Below are 14689 nucleotides of genomic sequence, written 5' to 3'. Positions count from 1 at the left end.
GATGAGCACACTCCTCACAACATTTAATAACACGACATTAAAACTTTGACAATCCTTTTACTGTTGCAAAAAGCCTGTACTTTCACTTTGGTCATCCTACACTCAAAAGCTGAAAGAAGAAATAAACTGCTCCCTAAACTTGTACTCCTGTAAGCATTGTTGTGAAGGGCAAGGGAATTTTATTATATCCATGTACCTAAACACAATATCTTTTTATATAAAGACTTAAGGTAAAACAAATATGTGTCAACAACACAGAAACTGTGCTTGAAAAAAGTCTCATCTGATTCCCTAGGAAACTTTAAAAAAAAAAGTGTGCAAACATTAACCCTGGTTATGTGGTCCCACAAGTTTTGTGCTTTCATAGCCGTTTCTTAGATTTCAGTTACTTCCAAGCTGGAGAGCCTTGCCTTATTCCTGAGGCTGAAAACTCACAGTGAGCCAATGCATTCTGGCTCACCTGCCAAGCCTATCACATAACCCTCCTCACCACCCTTGGCTCAGCACTGGGATACGGAGGGTTTTCAAGCCTGGAGGATGCAATCTTGCTGCTCTCCAACAGTTTTCAAAGCTTTTTTGTTCAGAAGCACTGTATTATTTCTTTAGTACTCCTGTCTGTTTACTGGAGCACCTCTGACACCTCAAGCTTGAACACTGCTCTTATCCTGGCTCCCCTTCACATCAAACACTAAATTAACTATCTGATGTGCTTCCCTTACCTCTGCATGCCTATGGTGACACGCAATAGTTTAAGGCCATCCTGCCGCAGGACTAATTGCCATGAGCTGCACCTATGCAAGAGCTGGGATTACTTATCTGAAAAGGAGCGCAGTGGCTTTTGACCCGAGCTGCTGCCTGCTCCACCCATCTCCGATATTTCTACCCTTTCACCAGGTACAACTCAGCTGCTCACAGAGCAGGGAATAATTGCTCAAGCACACAAATCAGAACAGTCAAGGCAAAAAGAAATGGCACCAGTTAAGTTTTCTTTAAATATGTCAGGCTGTGGTTTCCAAAAACTCAGTTATTGCTGTATAAACATATAATGAAACAAGACTAATCCTAAACTGTAATTAAAATGCAAAGCCCACCTAAAATTTCAGACTTCTAGGTTTGCACAGCTGATTAACTACACATACATAACTTAATAAAAAAAGGCATTCCCAACCTGAGGATCTTAAAACAAAAGTATATGTGAATTCTACTGAAGGCAATTGTTTACATGCTCTAGGAGGATTAAGTGTTTTGCTAAACTGGAATTAATCCTTTAGAGACTAATATTAGGAAGGCTAGGAAAAAAAATTCAAAGTAGACCACTCAAACTTTGATACCTATATGGCTTAGCCCTGGAACTACTCAAGTAACTTGGCCCTCCATTGAACTAAGAGGAAACTACTTCTTTGGTGGGGGTGTGGGTGTCTGTCTGTTTTGTGGTTTGGTTTTGTTGTTTTTTTTTTCCATTCTTGCCTTCCTTTTGCATCCTCTTCCACCTATTGTATTTAGGTTTCAGTCGCTACATAAAAACTATTTAATCTACAGGTTTTACAAAGAACCTCACATTTTCAAAGATTAAGAGCATTAAATGACTAGTTTTGCTGTGATTCTTTGACATAACTTACAAGCCATTTCCTTATGTCAGTTACAGACATCATAGCTATATCCAGAAAACAAGCTTCAAATATTATCCCCATAACTCTAATGGAGGAGAACAAAGCAAACGTTGAACAGTCTCAACAAGCAGCAGGTGCTTGTATCCAAAATCCTCTTACAGCAGACAAAGTTAAAGCCATTTTCACACTGTTCATCAAAGATCCCTGGAAATCTGAATGCAGTCTCTCCCACAGAGCACTAGTGCCAGAGTCCAAGAGGATTACATGGGAGCTGGAATGGATAAGGCCTTGCTAGTATACGAGCAGACAAACTGGATGCATCTTTCCTTCCCACCCAGAAGCATGGGTATAGCTCTGGCAGCAATCTGAGAGTCTCCAACAGAAAGGGGATGGCAGGGTGGAAAGGCAGCATGGAGGACAAGAATGGCAGAGAGGTCCTGACAGAAAAGTGATTAGTACCAATGATTGGTCTGATATCCCTAAAAAGAACTGACTGCAGATGAATGCATCTGTCCTCACTATAGGAATATTTTATCAGCCAGCATTATATGAAGATGACTCGGCTGGCAGTAGGATTTCTCTTTCCCTTATATACTTACATTAATATGCTCAAGCACTGTAGAAAAGCAAACATTATTATATAAGACTGGGCTTCTCTCAAAGATATGCAATATCTCAAACACTGGAGGGGCTCTATGCAGAAGCCAAGCGAAGAAGTGTCATGGCCTGTATTATCCAGGAGACCATACATCCTGCTTAGATAGTCCTCTAATTCTCTGGAAGTATTTCATGTTTGAGTTACTCTAACCATTTCCACAGATTTAAAGATGAAAAAGGCAGTATTTTGATTTAAAAATCAAAACAATCAGCACTTCCTCCGCACTGACATGTCCTGTGAATCATAAAAAGGGAAAAATCCTACTTGGATAAGTGACACTGTAACCTCTATATTTCCCCCCCACCCCCAGATAAGAAGAGAAAACGCATACCAATTCTGTAATTGCTCCAAACACTGAGCTTTATTACAGTGTGAATCTGTATGTGCTTAAGCATCTGCCTTCAAAGAAGTGGCAAATTCACAGCCTCACAGAGAAACACTATTCTCCTGATGAGTCTCTCCTGCCTTCTCTCAAGTATCCATTTTCAGCTAGCTTCATTAAATATTCTAACAAATACCAAGAGTGATAACTGCCAAATGGAAGATAACAGTCATTTCATGAAAGCAATCTATTACTAGAAAAGATTTTTCCAGCATCTTTCTGAAACAAGAAAATAACAGCAATCTTTGTTCCTCACCATTTTTATACTGGCATTCTAACTTAAATCAGACTCATCAATTCCTTTCTTCCTAAGCATCCTCATTCCTTCCATTCCTGTCACTCAAAGATGGGCTGACTTGACTTTACCAGGATTAAAGAGCTGTTGCTCCATAGAATCTATACATTATCAAGCCAATATTTAAACCTGCACTGTTTTTGTTTTGTGTTTTTGGTTTTTGGTTGTTGCTTTTGTTTTTTTTTTGTTTTTTTGTTTTTTGTTTTTTGTTTTTTTACACACTTACTTTTCACCTTGCACATGTTCCTTTAACGAACTTCTAGCACAATGAATGTTCAGGCCCCATTAACAGTCAATATAAAGCTAAGATGATTAAAAAATATATAGCAATCACCAGGATTAACAGCACCAGATGTTCTGAAACAGCAGACCACAGATAACTAGTTCAGAGCTTAAAAATCAAATTTCCTAGCCAAAGCCTTTATCATCACAAACTCAGGGCCTAAATCTCTCCTCCTTTCTCCCAGCAAATATTACTTAGAATTGTGAACAATAAAATCTAGCACAGAGTTGAAGTTTCTCCTGTGCGTTTCTCCTGTTCGGTTGAAGTGCTCATGAAACCTGCCTTGTGCTCTCCAGGAACTTGAAAAGATAGCACAAAAAAAAAAGGCTTATTACAGGAACAGATATCTGCATTTAATTATATGCAAAAACAGTTAAGTATCAGTAAGTTTTACCTATTTTAAAGTAACAAATATTAATCTAAGATATGGGATCAGTACTTCTGTGCATTTAGAAAAGTACTAACTTTCTCATAACTTTCCTAAACTTAAGACAGAAAATTCAGTCCTGAAACCAGGTCACATATACTTGTTCAGTTTATCCATCTGAGCTTCTGTAGAGTAAAAGACATCTTGCCCAGACTGTGCATATCAAAAGGTTTTAATGATGGTCAAAGAGCATGCTCGCATACTTTGTTTTCTGCCAACATACCTAGTTAATGGGGCCAATTGCTTTTGTAGTCTTTTTGGTGTAAGATTTCTTGCTCATCAGCTTTTTCCCCTCAAAAAAGGATGCTTACCAATTAACAGCTAGCTACTCCACAAGTAGCAAAAGTACCTAGCAGTGGATCAAGGACAACTGTTAATGCAATCAGTTAAGTGCATTATTCCAGCTGATGCTAAAGGTAGAAACTGACCTGCAGATGCATCTTAAAAAAATTTAAAAATAAATGTAACACAGAAAAATGAAACAGCTTCCTGATGTTATTTAGCGTTCTGTTTGCCTCGATGATGCAGTCCTTTTAAAGCAAACAAGTGCCCGATTTGATTGCAGTATCACCAAAGAACAACTGGTTACGCAGGGGAAAAAAAAAAAGGTTAGCAATTCCACTATGTGCCACATCAGCGCGTAACTGCCTACCAATAAACCAGCATAAAGTAGTCTTGTGCTGCTGGAGTTTCTATTTTCAATAGCAGATAAGAGCACAATGCTTGGAAAAGTAGGTGTATTAATGCCTACATTACGGCCAGACGCTGAACTGGATAGTAACATTTTGGCCATTTGTAGGTTTTCTGTAGTTCACCATTTCATGGCACGTGCACTTTTAGTTAAAAGCTCCTGCAGTGCTCCTCCAACACACACCTTTCATGCTTAGCTCTCCACACAGTTACATTTTATGAATTGTTTCCCTTTCTCCTAGTACCACAAAGCTTCCAAGACAGAGGCAAAACAGAAATATTTAATGAGAATTTTAAAAAAATATTTTAAGAGAAAGCCTGATCAGTTCTACAGTGAAGAGCAGGAAAGAACATAGTTCACATTAGACTATTGCCCAGAAGCCCTGGGAATAGTGGAAGGAAGAAAAACAGAGTAACAAATGACAAAGTACCTGCTAAATTGAGTTCCTTCTCTCCCCCTCAAAATCCCAGTAATAAAATTAGCTGACATCACTTCCTTTATTTCAAATTAACACTCAATTCATAATTAAAAAAGAAAAATACAAAATTGGTGTGAACGTCCAACCAAAGAGACTAATAATATTTGGTTCCATTTCTGCTGCTGAAATGCAACTAGTTTAGAACTATATCCACGTAAGAAGCCTCCAAGAACCTTAGGTTTAATGTTCCTCATTGTGAATATTATGAAAGTGGATTTCTGGATGGAAAGGGTAATTCCTTGAAATAATTGGAAGGTGCCAGATCTTGTTTATATCAATAGCGTCTGTTCAATGCTCTGTGTAGAAGAGTCTACAGATCTTAGATTAGCTTCAACAGAAGGGCATTCAATTTGGAAGGGTAGTATATTTGGCATCAGCTTGCTTAGTCTCATGATAGAAAAGAACTCAATAAACCAAGCAGACTTTACAACCCCCTCACCCTCTACAAAACTGGGTGAACACTGAGGATTTATGACATTCCTATCTTTTACATCAAGAAATCAGATCCAAGTTACATTTAAGTACATTCTATCATCTTTGTTCTTTGTTAATGCAAATTAACAAAGATACCTATAAATATCTAAAGGGTGGGTGTCAGGATGATGGGACTAGGCTCTTTTCAATAGTGCCCGATGACAGGACAAGGGGCAATGGGCACAGGATGGAACACAGAAGTTCCACTTCAATATGAGAAAAAACTTTTCCTGTGAGAGTGCCAGAGCAGGGGCACAGGCTGCCCAGGGAGGCTGTGGAGTCCCTTCCCTGGAGACACTCAAACCTCGCCTGGACGTGTTCCTGTGCCCCTGCTCTGGGTGTGCCTGCTCAAGCCGGGGGGTTGGGCGAGATGGTCTCCAGAGGTCCCTTCCAACCCCTGCCATTCTGTGATTCTGTGAAATACAAATTACAATAATTTCTTTTTTAAAAGACAACTATATTGTGCCTGTGTTCCTTCACAGACAGTAGTTTCTGCATTATCCGATTGATTTTTAGTACAAATTTCAAGAACAGGGTAAAAAAACCTAATTGTACTGTTTTTATGCACAGGGGGCTTTAGAAGTGAACATCACATTCCATGAATAATTAGCAAGTGCTCAGGAGAGAGGGCAGAGGGCTTCTATATCAGAGAAACAGAAGTTTGGAAGCTGGCAGAGATTCAGCAAAAGTCAAAACCTTTTAGCTATACAGGCTTAAGGTTAAACCACTTAATATCTTAAACTACTGTACTGACTCCTGAAAAGGTAGCTTCTTGCATCAGGAAGAGATGCCTGCAATGTATGCTAAGTCACAGTGTATTTATTAACCAGTCTGAAGCAAAGGTTACATGTTCATAAACTCGTATGCATAAAAATAGCTGTATTCAACTGCAGCCGAAACACCACCCCACCTCTTCCTACAGCTCTGGTACTTTTACAGTCAGTTAAACTTGATAAGATGCTCATACCCAGACTGAAACACTAACTTTTTCTGTAGTATTATTAAGGCATATTAAAAACCATGCTTTACTAGAAAAATAGACAAGCTTTTTACAGCAGGGAACAACAAAAAATATTATGAGAAAAATGTGTAATACAACTTAGTATGCAAGGTGAGGTACGTTCCAGTCTTAGGGGAAGGAGGAGACTGGCTCTTGACCAGCTGCCTCAAGGTAAGAATTGTCCAGGCAACACCTCCAAAATAAATATTATACCCAATCAGCTAGTTCAATTTTAAAAAAACCCCAAACAACACACCAAAACATACACATACTTTTGTGATAAATGAAGCTACAAAGAACAAACAGCATGCAGAAGACTTTTGTAGATTTGCCCCAATGAACACGCTTCAAAAGCAAGACCGTTTTCTTGAAAGATGCCAGTTTCCCCAGGCTGTCATACAGCCAACATCCTACTTAAGTAAATTCATCAGATGCTGAGGAAGACTATACAGAGATGGGGCAAAGATTAAGATCTGTACAAACCAACCAGTCCAATGCTTAAGGCGGCAAGTTAACTCCTCAAAATTTCCTTTGAAGTGTAGATGGTTCCATAAACCATTTTGGTTGCAAAAAGCTTAACAGAATTTTACCCCAGTATTACTGTTGACTTCTCTTGTTTTGCATATTATTAAGGCTTGCAATTTATTGTATAGTGTAATAGTTAAGAGAAATGTCTTGTTTAATTTATTATAAATAGCCATTAAGATTCATGGAATAATGATAAAATAGTCTGAACCTTAACTCGGTTTATCTATACACTGGAAAAAATATATAGCTGGTTTTGCTTCTTTGCTGATATTGAACACCGTTTTTTAAGGTCTATGAGAATATCTAAGGCAAAGCTAACTAAAAGTCAGCAGAGAGATCCTATAATCTGAGCAAAACCCTTTCTAAACAATGTTATTAAAAAGAGAAACATTTCAAGCCATAGTATTTGAAGGGTGCTTTCCTGAGAAACACGTTGAAGTTGGTCTCAGAATTTCCAGACTTGTTTGATCCCATTACCCGTTATGGCTGCACACAAAAAGATGTGGCCATGCCAGGTCACAAAGTTAAATTTAGTCGAACATACTGGGATCTTAATATATTTGGCAGTGTCCTGTTAAAAAAAAAAAAAAAATCTTTGAGAAACTAGCTGACATTGCTTGCCTTGAGAAGGGGTTCTTTGCCAGACACTGATGTATGCAGCTTGTTTCAGCAGCATGCTTTGGTTTATAAACAAGACTCACAAGAGACAAAGCTCTTAAAGTAACATTTCTATATGTAAACAGGATTTTTTGATCAGGCACTGTAACACAGATCTTCCTAAAAGCATATCCAAAACTGTTTAAATCAACAATTAATTTCAAATTAACAGTTAAAAAAAAAAAGGCTTTTTCATCTTGAAATATGTACCTAGAAAGAATTTCAAGAGACTGTACCAACAAATAATACTACTGTCAGGAAAGCATACTTGAAGTTTTTCTAAGAAATTTGCAATACAAAAAAACAGAGGCAATATTTTGAGACTAACTCTAATTTAAATTTTTCCCTCTGGACTTCAAGGCAAGCATACTAGCTTAAAACCTCATCTTCCACATCAACACATTCTTCATTTGTGAACCCACATGGAATTCCCCGTTTTGAAAGTTGAGATGTTACAGATTTGTGATTCTAGGGATTTTCCCAAAGACACGTGTGCTCATCAGAGACATGAAACCAAGGGTGGGAAGGTGGGTGGGCACTGAGCCAGATCCTACTGTTTAGCACAATTTTGTGCCTTTGTATTATTTGGTCTCACAGGCAGCAAATCCAACCACAACGTTTAATGCCAATAGAAGAAGCTTTGTTCTGTAAAGCTAACATAGTGGTTAAAAAAATAGAGAATAAAGATATGGGTATAGATAATGCCAGTATAACACTGTCATTATATAACTGGCCTACATTTGTACCTTTCTAAGATTGTTTGTTGGTTGCATAGCTTCATGCACAAACATGCCACAATAACCCATTTTTGTCAGATCAGCCTTTGGAATACAGAATGCAAAAATGTTTCTCAACCCTTAAACTGACACTATGCACTATTCATCCCATTCAACATTTTTAACCTACTATTAAAAGCACCTTTATTCCTCTGTGTTCATACAGAGTTTCCTGGGTTTAAAATCACATACTTCTATTGCTCACAAAACCTGACATATTAGAAAACCCACACCAACAAAACACTCAGTTTGAGAGCAGGAATGAAATTCAGCTTCATCATCAGATGTCAGGCTGAGCATGCAAGACCAGGGTAAGTCATTCATCTAATAACTGGAAAGCAGGACAGTCAAGATGAAGTAGTAGCAAATGGGTCACTGAAACTGCTTATTCAATTCACAAGTACCAGTCTCCAGTGATCTCAATTATCCGCTATCCACTGACTCTTATAAAATCAAGAGGTTTCCCCACCTATTGTATTTTAGCCCATACAAACCCAAGATTTTGGAGTTAGATAAAAACCAATCCTTAATTATTTCTATTTCAGATCAATATAAACAGTCAATATATACTCAAATGAACATGAAGAGATAATTAAGAGTCACTGGTGTTCAAAAATCATAAAGATGTGCCTTTCCTAGATTCAGGAAAACAGAAGGAACCCCTCACCTTGCACACAGATAAGTGCCTTCAATGTCTCATAAGTACAGTGGCAACCAAAACTATCACCTAATCAACAGAGAAAGATTTCTGTCCTTTTCAGGGGCTAATCGGCAAAAGCAAGTCTGCACATGCATAAGCATGTTACGTACAACGTATCTGCAGCTTATTTTATGACTAATTTCAACTGCCTCCAGTGTAGCCTTGTAGTTGATTTATATTTGTGAGGGAGGGCAGAAAGGAGTGTTAATTATTCATTAAATTTATTACCAGCTTTAGGGGAAAAAAAATTGGCTATGTTATTTGTTCATTTAAGTTATTAGTGCTACATAATTTTGAGACTGGTCTTTAAAGCCAACAGAGAATGCAACTAAGGACTAGTTTCTCAACATTTTGTTTAAAAATGTTTTTGGGGACGGGTTTAAAAGAAGTCACTATAATCACCACATTGCCCTCTCCACCAGGCAAATGTCATATGAAAATGAAATATGAAATTCAGACATATGCTACAGAAGTTAGGCTCCAAACAGCTAATTGCTTGGCACTGCCTTTGTATTACTCTATCTCCACGTGAGGAAGCATCAACAGGACGAAAAAACGGAAAAGAACCTGTTTTCTTCATTCAATATGGAAATATGACTATCCATTTGCTCAAGAAGGGTCAGTTTTCCCCACAAAACCACTTGCTGGCAGATAAACCACTTTTGCAGCTTGGAACATTTTCTACCTATAACCAAAGGTATCTACAGTCCTGGACAGCACTGCTAGTTGGTTTTTTCCTTTGTTCTTTTTACTTATGTTGACAAGTAATGAACTAGTGTAAACTTAGCCCAGTGCTCAGAAACATTCCAAAACAGCAGAGTAACAAAGGACAAAGGGTGAATTTTGGAGGGATTTTTTGTTTTTTTTGAGGTTGTGATGGACTGGAGATTGACCCTGGCTTCAGCGCAAAAATCACTGAGGTTTACGCAGTCCAGCTCATACTCAGCTGTTAAGAACAAATTGAACAAATCTAAGTGCTACCTGCAACATACACAGGTCAAACAGCCTCAAGAGGTGACATACTTCTCTATCCAGAGTGAGAAAAGGAAAAAGCTTGCCTTTCTCTTTCTTGTACGCTTCATGTGATTTAGCAGTGCTAAAAGCAGACAGAAACCTTTAGTTGCTTCAGCTTGCCGGAGTTTAACAACATGGTCCTCTAGAAACCTTTGTGTTCAATGCTCTGATGATGTTGAGAACCAGGTCCTACAACCTTTATATCGCAGGGTAAACCAACGTCTCCAGTTCAGGCCTCTGAATTTCAGAACTATCTACACCCAGGATAACGAGTCTTGTTAGCCAAAGGCTCTTTGGCAGCTTATTTTTCTTCCCAAATAACACTAGTTGCAAAACATTCTTGACAGTGAAAAATCTCTTTTTTTTTTTTCTTAAACGAGCTTTGATTTTGCAGTCCTGACAGAGATAGGGAAATATTTAATGAAACTACTTTTACTTCAGTGACTAAGCTATGTAATATGATACCAAAGCTCAGTAAACGTTTTGAATAACTTCAAACACCAGAGCACCTGTTTTAAACAGTTGTTGGTATTTGTCCCTGGGACACTCATCATCTGAATTAATCTCTGCTCACTGCATAGACAACAACAGGACACTATCCTGTATGCTTCTATTTTTGAGCAAAGTTGTATGCATTTCTTCTTGAAGTACTGACCATGGTAGAATAAGTTCAGTTTTAGAGAAGAGTCTCTTTAAACAATCCCTTGCAGACACCATAACAACATCTAAAAAACTGGAAGTGGGAAATACCGTATCACAGTCATCGACAGAAAAATCTACCAGGTGATGCACCGAGAACAAGGGAACCCTATTACTCCAGGACTATTCGGAATGACTCTGCCAAGCACTGCCTTTGGCCATGTCAGGAATTTGGAGGTTTTGATTAAAAGTTACCAACCAAGTATCCAATCAAAAGAACTCAGGTTAGATCATGCACAGAAGCACAGTGCTAGTGAAAGAACATTCTGTTGCAAAGGAAACTGAAGTAGAAATCAACTATTTAGATAAATCAAGGTAAAAAATACCTGAAGCTGTTATTCACCCAGAATCCTATAACCAGTTCGGCAAATCAGAATGGAGATGAACTAAACTGACACAACCTCAGAAGATTAGTTATCACACTCTAGTCTAATCCCATTAGGTGTGTTTCCTGATTTTACTCAGATGAAAACTAACACTTTTCCACCAACTCCTGCAAAGGAAACGGCAATAAGAAGAGACTGGTAATCAGCACCACAAAGAATAAAATTCCCATACAATAAAAAGTCTGGGGTTTTTTAAACGTTAAATGTGAGGAAAAAATGTGAAAAGCTATTTAAATAGTCTAAACTATCCACTACCCGTTGATCAAAAGCTCTTGCATTTTACTATACCATTTCACAATTCAATTCCTTTCATCATGCCACATTGACTAAGCAGCTTAATGAAAAATGGAAGTGAACCAATGCTCTCCTCAGGACTTAAACACAAACTCAAATGTATATGTTTTGAGAATGAAGGATTTAAGTGATAAATGTTATTGTAATGTTTATCAAAAGCTTAAACAGAAACAGAAGATACTAGTTTATGTTGCACACCATGAAAAAGCATCAAGCTATATCTTGTTGAATGCAACAAGAACAGCTTTTTCAACTATTTATTAACTACATTTTCTTCACCTCCTTTCAATATCCAGAAGATGACAGTTACTAGGTTCTCCTCTTTGATACTCTGCTACAGAAGCAAAGAGTGGAGAAGCAGTGCCTTCTTTCATTGGACTGGAACTTAAAAATATTTCATAAATCTTCTCCAGATTTTTAGAGAACATACAAATTGATTTTTATATAAATAGCATGCAATCAACAAAGCAGTCGTGTTTTTGTGCTTAAGCACTGTACCCAAACTCTAAGTGTGTATCCTGTTTTTAAGTACCGTTCATTGTCTCAATGTCGAAGCGTTAGAAAGCTCAACCTTTCCATGTGGAATTCAGGAAAGGGGGGAGGAGGATGACAATCAAGTCACTCTGTGCAGATGTTGTTCTAAGTCAATCAGATATTAGGGTAAGAGTTAATTACATCCCAATAAAAAGCAGCAGCTTAAAACCATATGGACCGTGAGAGAAGACAGAGTCCAATATAGCTTCTCTTCAATCTGGTCCTGGTTTTGAAACAAACAGAACAGGAACAGACCAACCTGCCTAAAAATAGAACACTCACAAAAAATGTCATCTGAAGCAATGAAACAGAAGATTCTTTCTGAGAAACATTTAGATACCAGACAGAAATTTGTTAGTCAAGTGGAAATAAAAATATATATATTTAAATGCCCAAAAGAATTACTCTTTAATACTTGATATCAGAACCAGAGCAATCAATGCTAAAGTTAGACCTCTGAAGGAACTTCTATAAAAATTCATTTTAAGGGAATAAAATTATCTGTCAACATCTTTACCTGGGCTGAAAGACAGTTAGCATTCAAACTTAATCATTAGTAAAATTATCATTTAAGAGCATACTTTATTCATGAGGAGAGATACTCATTTAGCTAGAATTAAGGAAAATAAGTTACTCCTTACAAAGACTAAAAGAATGGAGAATAGTTGACACCGATTCTCCAAAGACAGGGTGACAACTGAAACTGAACAAAAAATTTTAATTTTATTTTTCATCCACTGCTTACAAGACAGTTTTATAACCATTTGTTATATAAGGTTTAATATCCAAATGTGTCTGTGGTAACAAGATTCTCACTTCAGTACCTTGAAAAAATACAGTACAAATTTGCAACCATCTCTGCAACCACAGTCAGCTCACCACCATTTCTAAAATTCGGCAGCAGTCTGTTTTGTTCAAGTGTAGGGTTAATTCCTATCTTACTCAGGGCAACTTTCAAAATACACTGATAAATTAATACTTGCCAAGTATCAGTAGTAATTCACAGGCACAATTTAAAAGAAAAAAAAAGAAAGGAAAAACCTCAGACTCCCAGCATTTTAATGATTCCTTACTGCTGCCAGGTGGAACGTCTGGTGGATTCAGAAGAGCAACAGCTTCCCACAGAACTTCACACTGATGACTACATGCTTTCGATGGCACAGTGAACCTCTTCTATTTTAAGACTTCACTTTTAACTTTGCATTACAGTTCACTACCATATGACTACAGGCCAAATGTTAGGAATTTGCATTAAGAATGAAAGCATATACAAACTCTTGGAAGCTACCAATGAACTGCTGCAGCAGAAATGGTATAATATGACATTTTACCTCAAGAAGCAGACTTGTATTCTTACAGTAGAATATTTCACTTAATTGTGAGCCACTTGGACTTACTAAAAAGGGCTAAGAAATTACTAGTCTCAAAGTTCACACTACCGCTTAGAGTATTCCTCAGCAGAAAGACTATTGTTTTGGCTCATACCTGTTATGAAGGGAGTTATCTGTTAGTAGACAAAACTGATTTAACTTTTTAAGCTTACATTTTACAGTAACTGATTTCTTTACTGGGCACCTAAAATACTGTAATGTTTCATTTGGCTCCAAAAAAATCTAACTGATGATAACATAACTAGAGAGTACTGTAACAGCACTCTCAAGGTAGCACTAAGACGTGGGATTTACAGACATGACAAAGTTAAGAGTTGGCAAATTTCAACCCCTCAATTTAAGGAGGAAAACAGAACCTAAATCTTGGATAAACTACAGAAAGGACTCCAATATAAAACTATGAACTGTCCAGGCACACTGTAATAGAAGGAGCGCAATCCTCTCAGAGCAAGCTGGGCACACGTTGGCATCACCTACTGGGTCAGGCTTCTCAAAAGACTTAAGTGAAGGAACCCCTTGTTTCTGGATCTACATAGATCTTAAGAACATACTAAATGCCTGTCAAGACAGGAGCACTTCCAGGCAGATGTGAAAGCACTTTTTCAGAGCTCTAGAATGCTTTCATGAAAAAATACCCTCAACTAAACATTAAGTGAAACAGAGAGAAAACACAGCAACTGAGACATAACACTCTTCCTCCCTCTAAACCTTATTTACATAATCCATGTGCATAATACTGGCATTTAATAATTTATTCTGCATATGCATATCAAAATTATTTATTTACATAAAATCATATTATTTATGTTTAAGCAATTTTTTTTTTTTTAGAGTCCTGGAAAATGAACCCATGATCTGGTTTACTCACCAAATAGACAGAACACATGCTACAGAAGGGTAACCTCCCCCTACACCTTTCTCCTCCATACTCTCAACCTGACTTGGGCAGACCAATGTCAAAAGCCGTTTGGACTCCACAACTGGCCAATCCCCTTGAAAAGCCAATTATCTAAATTAGTAACAACTCCTGTCACTATTTTTGAAGCTGGCATATATCCCTAAGACATTAAATACTCATTTCACATAAGCCAAGTTCATCTACACAACCCCAGAGCCAAGAACAGAAAACGTTCATTGTTCTTTTCCCTTGCCCTACTGCAATGACTTAACCTTTTTAAAGCTATCCCTTTCAGAATATGTTCTGCGAAGTCTTACTTTAAGAACCACTTATGCAACAGCAAAAGGAGCTCACTGTTTCAGTAGACAGAAGAAGCTACAGAGGCCCAGGGATGGCAATCAGTTGTAGCAAGGAGCCAGAGGCAGCAGCTCTGCTCAGTATTTCCTAGAAGCCAAGGGCTCCCTGCTCCTACTGGCCATGTTGCTTTGCCAGAGTCTTCTCATTGCTGCTCCAT

At 37.8% G+C, this 14689-nt stretch overlaps 1 protein-coding gene across 1 annotated transcript in view; it reads right to left on the bottom strand.

Annotated features, from left to right (window-relative positions):
* ABHD17C (abhydrolase domain containing 17C, depalmitoylase) overlaps window positions 1-14689 on the bottom strand; it is a 30603-nt gene that overhangs the window by 13755 nt on the left and 2159 nt on the right. The gene's annotated exons all lie outside the window — the stretch shown is intronic.

The sequence above is a fragment of the Phalacrocorax carbo genome, chromosome 7 (genome assembly GCF_963921805.1).
Source record: "Phalacrocorax carbo chromosome 7, bPhaCar2.1, whole genome shotgun sequence".
Taxonomy (NCBI): domain Eukaryota; kingdom Metazoa; phylum Chordata; class Aves; order Suliformes; family Phalacrocoracidae; genus Phalacrocorax; species Phalacrocorax carbo.
The sequence above is the reverse complement of the archived record's forward strand: the minus strand, read 5'-3'. Positions and strand labels throughout refer to the sequence as shown.